Here is a 6680-nt window from a genome sequence, read left to right on the forward strand (position 1 = left end):
CCTCCATTTGGATCAGAGACAGCCATTTTGTCGCACCGATGGTGCTCGCAGGCCGTGGAGCAGTCAGACTGCTGGGACAGGCCTCCACGCAGCTCCCGAACCTGCTTCGAGGGCTGAGTGGCCCAGAGACTGCGAACCTTTAAAGATGTATGTGCTAAAATGCCCAAATCTCTCTCTGTCTCCACCTTCGTTAGTGCTTATCCCTGATGCATGAATGACTGTTGAGCATTTACCCTGCCCACGTGCACTTATCTAAGTTATACACAATTTGCCAGTAATGATACCAATCTCCCAAAACAGTAAGATCTGCCTGAGGCAGACGAGACCCGAATACTCGCTCAAAGTTCGGTATCCTTTGCAAATGTGCATATTGTTCCATCATCTACATCCAGATCATTAATAAAAACAGTAAAGAGCAATGGACCCAACACGAACTCCTGCGGGACCTCACTGCTGGCCGGTATCGAAACCAACCCAAAACCATCTATAACACCTTGCTGCCGATGCACTGCCAGCCAGCTCAACACCAACTCCTGCGGGACCTCACTGCTGACCGGTATCCAAACCAACCCATAACCATCTATAACACCTTGCTGCCTATGCACTGCCAGCCGCTTCCAATCCAGCTCATTGTACTATGAGTGATACCAGGAAAAAAATGGAAAAGTGTGGCTAACGTAAATATTGGTCCCCTGGATGATGAGACTGGGAAATTAATAATGGGGTAAAGGGAAATGCATAGACATTGAACAAATATGTTGTATCAGTCCTCACGGTAGATGATGCTAAAAACATCCCATTAATAGATCATCAAGAGGCTATATAGAGGGAGGAACTATAAACAATCACGATTGCTAAAGAAGTAGTATTTGTTAAAATAATGGGAATAAAATGGACAAATCCACTGAACCTAATGGCTTGCATCCTAGGACCTTTAAAGAAGTGGCTGCAGAGTTAGTAAATGCATTGGTTGTAATCTACTAAAATTCATTGGATTCTGGGGAGGTCCCAGAAGATTGGAAAACCACAAATGTAACACCCCTAATTAAAAAAGGCGGGAGACAGAAAATTGGCTAATTGCTTTCATTGGGAAAAAGATGGAGTCCATTATTAAGGAAGCAGTAGCAGGACATTTGGAAAAGCATAATACAGATAAGCAGAGTCAGTACGGTTTTAAGAATGGGAAATCATGTTTGACTAATTTGCTGGAGTTCATTGAGGATCTAATGTGCAATGAAGATAAGGGGGAACCAGTGGATGTGGTATATTTGGATTTCCAGAAGGCACACGATAAGGTGCCACATAACAGGTTACTGCACAAGATAAAAGTTCATGGGGTTGGGGGGTGGGCTAACTAACAGAAGACAGAGAGTCGGGTTAAATGGTTCATTTTCCGGTTGTCAAAAGGCAACTAGTGGGGTGTCACCAGGATTACTGCTGGGGCCCCAAATATTTACAATATATATTAATGACTTGGATGAAGGGAACGAGTGTAATGTATCCAAGTTTGCTGATGATACAAAAATGGGTGGGAAAGCACATTGTGTGGAGACAGAAATAATCTGTAGACAGGCTAATTGAGTGGACAAAAAAAATGGAGTATAATCTGGGAAAGTGTGAGGTTATCCACTTGGGCAGAAAAAATAAAAATACAATGTATTATTTAAATGGAGAAATATTACAAAATGCTGCAGTACAGAGGGACCTGGAGTCCTTGTGCATGAAACACAAAAAGTTAGTATGCAATACGCAAATAACTATGAAGGCAAAGAAATGTTGGCTTTTATTGCAAAGGGAATGGCGTATAAAAGCAGCGAAGGCTTGCTACGATGTTACAGAGTCTTGGTGAGACCACACCTGGAGCACTGTGTACAATGTTGATTTCCTTATTTAAGGCAGGATATACTTGCATTGGAGACAGTTTAGAGAATCTTCACTAGTTTAATTTCTGAGATGAAGGGGTTGACTTATGAAGATAGGTTAAGCAAGTTGGGCCCTATACTCATTGGCGTTTAGAAGAATAAGAGATGATCTTAATGAAATATATGGTACTGAGGGGGCGTGAAAAGGTAGATGCAGAGAGGGTGTTTCCATTTGTGGTGGAATCTAGAACTAGGGGGCATAGTTTAAGAATAAGGGGTAGCAGATTTAAAACAACGATGAGGAGAATTTTCTTCTCAAAGTGTCGTAATTCTTTGGATTCTCTACCCCAGAGAGCTGTGGAGGCTGGGTCATTGAATATATTTAAGGTGGAGATAGACAGATTTTTGAGCGATAATGGAGTGAAGGGTTATGGGGAGGGGGCAGGGAAGTGGAGCTGTGCCTAAGATCGGATCAGCCATGATCTTAATAAATGGCAGAGTAGGTTTGAGTAGTCAATGGCCTACTCCTGCTCCTATTTCTAATGTTTTTTAAAGTGTGAAGTATCGATGCAACTGTCAGAATGGACATTATTCAATCTGGGACAGCAGCAGAATCCAAACCCTGCAGTCACTTGTGAACTCGCTGCTGTCTCAGCAGGTTGGATGACTGAGTGTATCTCTTCCCACACTGAGAGAGGTGAACGGCCTCACCGCAGTGTGAACTTGCTGGTGTGTCAGCAGGTGGGATAACTCCGTGAATCCCTTCCCACAGTCGGAGCAGGTGAACGGCCTTTACCCAGTGTGAACTCACTGGTGCATCAGCAGGTGGGATGATTGAGTGAATCCCATCCCACACATGAAACAGATGAACGCCCTCTCCCCAGTGTGAACTCGCTGGTCTGTCAGCAGGGTGAATGATGCAGTGAATCCCTTCCCACAGTCGGAGCAGGTGAACGACCTCTTCCCAATGTGACTGCGCCAATGAACTTCCAGATCAGATGGGAAATTGAATCCCTTCCCACAGTCCCCACATTCCCACGGTTTCTCCTTAGTGTGGGTGTCCTTGTGTCTTTCCAGGTTGGACGATCAGTTGAAGCCCAGTCCACCCACAGAACACGTGCATGGGTTCTCCCCGCTGTCAATGCTGCAATGTTTTTTCAGGCTGTGTAACTGGTTAAAGCTCTTTCCACAGTCAGTGCACTGGAACACTCTCACTCGGGTGTGTGTGTCTCGGTGCTTTTCCAGTCACATTGATGGTTGAAATCTGTTCTGACAGACAGAAGAGACAAACATTTTTCCTTCCACATTCAAACGCTGATGATATTCAGGTCCTGAGGAGTCGAGTGATTCTGTCAGATCTTGACGTGATGTTTGGTTTGAGTTTACCGTCTGCAAATCCTGCCCATTGCATACCCTGGAGAAGGAGTTTACTAAAATTATTGCTGCAACTACAGGACAGAAATTCAGAACAGACAATTTTAGATCCTATGGAACATTATTTCCTCTCTTATTCGTCTCAAAGCAGTAAATTCCTGCCCCATACACTCATCCCTGTCCCTGTCCTGAAATTCAAACACATCGCACGTCTGAAGGCAACTTGTCCTCCGCTCCCAGCTGTCATCACCAACTCTGGTTGGGTTCAGTTCTACACTAAATGTTTCCCCTCCCCTGAAGGTGCTGACTCTGGCTGGGTTCAATTCTACACTCACTGGTTCCCCTCCCCTGAAGGTGCTGACTCTGGCTGTGTTCAGTTCTGCACTCATTGTTTCCCCTCCCCTGAAGGTGCTGAGCCTGGCTGGTTTCAGTTCTACACTCACTGGTTCCCCTCCCCTGAAGTTGCTGAGTCTGGCTGGGTTCAGTTCTACACTCACTGGTTCCCCTCCCCTGAAGGTGCTGACTGACTGGGTTCAGTTCTACAGTCACTGGTTCCTCCATCCCCCCGCCCCCTGAAGGTGCTGATTCTGGTGGGTTCAATTCTACACTCACTGGTTCCCCTCCCTTGAAGGTACTGACTTCGGCTGAGTTCACTTCTATACTCACTGGTTTCCTTCCCCTAAAGGTGCTGACTCTGGCTGGGCTCATAGATACATAGAAACAGGTGCAGGAGTAGGCCATTCAGCCCATCGAGCCTGCACCACCATTCAATAAGATCATTGCTGACATTCACTTCAGTATCCCTTTCCTGCTTTCTCTCCATACCCCTTGATCCCTTTAGGCATAAGGGACATATCCAACTCCCTCTTAAATATATCTAATGAACTGGCATCAACAACTCTCTGTTTGAAGAGAATTCCACAGGTTAACAACTCTCTGAATGAAGAAGTTTCTCCTTATCTCCGTCCGAAATGGCTTACCCCTTATCCTTAGACTGTGTCCCCTGGTTCTGGATTTCCCCAATATCGGGAAAATTCTTCCTGCATCTAACCTGTCCAATACTGTCAGATTTTTATATGTTTCCATGAGAACCCCTCTCATTCTTCTAAACTCCAGTGATACAGGCCCAGCCGATCCAGTCTCTCCTCATATGTAAGTCCGGCCATCCGGGGCATCAGTCTGGTGAACCTTGGCTGCACTCCCTCAATAGCAAGAATGTCCTTCCACAGATTAGGAGACCAAAACTGACGACAATATTCCAGGTGAGGCCTCACCAAGGCCCTGTACAGCTGCAGCAAGGCCTCTCTGCTCCTATACTCATATCGCCTAGCTATGAAGGCCAACATGCCATTTGCCTTCTTCACCACCTGCTGCACCTGCATGCCAACCTTCAATTATTGATGTACCATGACACACAGGTCACATTTCAGCTTCCCTTTTCCTAATCTTCCGCCATTCAGATAATATACTTCCTTCATGTTTTTGCCACCAAAGTGGATAACATCACAGTTATCCACATTATAGTGCATCTGCCAAGCATTTTCCCACTCACCTAACCTGTCCAAATCATCCTGCAGCCATTTAGCATCCTCCTCACAGCTCACACCGCCACATAGCTCAGTATCATCTGCAAACCTGGAGATATGAAACTCAATTCCTTCATCTAAATCATTGATGCATATTACAATAGCTGGGGTCTCTGCACTGAGCTCTGCGGCAATCCACTAGTCACTGCCGGTCATTCTGAAAAGGAAACATTTATCCCAAGTCTCTGCTAACTGTCTGCAAACCAGTTCCCTATTCACCTCAATAAATTACCCACAATACCATGGCCTACACTTAATGGTCCACTGAAAAGGGATTGATATTGTTTCTGTCACACATTGGTGCAATGGGGCAGTTTTAAATTGCATGGTTAGGGAAGACTAGACACTTTATGAGTCACTCACTGGTACTTTATGTCAGTGTGTGATTGACAGGTGTGTGTAGGACAGACACTGCCACTCACTCTCTGGTACTGTGTGTCAGTGTGTGATTGACTGGTGTGTATAGGACAGACACTGCCACTCACTCTCTGGTACTGTGTGTCAGTGTGTGATTGACAGGTTTGTATAGGACAGACACTGCCACTCACTCTCTGGTACTGTGTGTCATTGTAAGATTGACAGGTTTGTGTAGGACAGATACTGCCACTCAATCTCTGATCCTGTGTGTCAGTGTGGGATTGACAGGTGTGTATAGGACAGACACTGTCAATCACTCTCTGGCACTGTGTGTCATTGTAAGATTGACACGTTTGTATAGGACCGATACTGCCACTCAATATCTGATCCTGTGTGTCAGTGTGGGATTGACAGGTGTGTATAGGACAGACACTGTCAATCACTCTCTGGCACTGTGTGCCCGTGTGTGCTTGACAGGTGTATATAGGACAGACACTGACACTCACTCTCTGGTACTCTTTGTCAGTGTGTGATTGACAGTGTGTATAGGGCAGACACTGCCACTCCTTGTCTGGTACAGTGTGTCAGTGTGTGATTCACAGCTGTGTATAGGAGAGACACTGCCACTCACTCTCTGGTACTGTGTGTCAGTGTGTGTTTGACAAGTGTGTATAGGATAGACACTGTCACTCACTCTCTGGTACTTTGTGTCAGTGTAATTGACAGATGTTTATAGGACAGACACTGTCACTCAGTCTCTGGTACTGTGTGTCAGTGTGTGATTGACAGGTGTGTATTGGACAAACACTGCCACTCACTCTTTGGTAATGTGTGTCAGTATGTGCTTGACAAGTTTGTACATGACAGACACAGCCACTCACTCTCTGGTACTGTGTGTCAGTGTGCGATTGACAGGTGTGTATAAGGCAGACACAGCCACTCACTGTCTGGTACTGTGTGTCAGTGTAGGATTGACATGTGTGTATAGGACAGACACTGCTACTCACTCTCTGGTCAGATATATCAGTTTGGGTATTGTTATTGGCCATAGGATAGATAGTGTACATGTCACTGTCTGTTACTGTGTGGCAGTGATTGATTGTCAGTGGAATACAATATGTAAATCATTTAACTCCAACTTTCTAATACAGTGTGACCTAACTGATAGATATATTACTTTTCCAAAAATGACCTATATTTTATTCTCTGATAAAGTACACCAGTGTGGGATTGAGGGAGGATATAGGAAGACACTGCCACTGTCACTCTCTGGTACTGTGTCTCATTGTCGGATTGACTACTGAATATGGGATAGACACTGTCGCTCTCATTCTCTGATATTGCTATCAGTACGGGATATATTGGTTAACATAGGATAGATATTGCATCTCTCAATCTCTGGCACAGTGAGGCAGAGTTGGATTGCCAGGTGAGTTATTTTTTTAGAAATACTACCCCTGTTTTTCCCTCATTCTACGTGTCAGATTCTGATGACAGGTGA

The sequence above is a fragment of the Pristiophorus japonicus genome, unplaced genomic scaffold (assembly GCF_044704955.1).
Source record: "Pristiophorus japonicus isolate sPriJap1 unplaced genomic scaffold, sPriJap1.hap1 HAP1_SCAFFOLD_110, whole genome shotgun sequence".
NCBI lineage: Eukaryota > Metazoa > Chordata > Chondrichthyes > Pristiophoridae > Pristiophorus > Pristiophorus japonicus.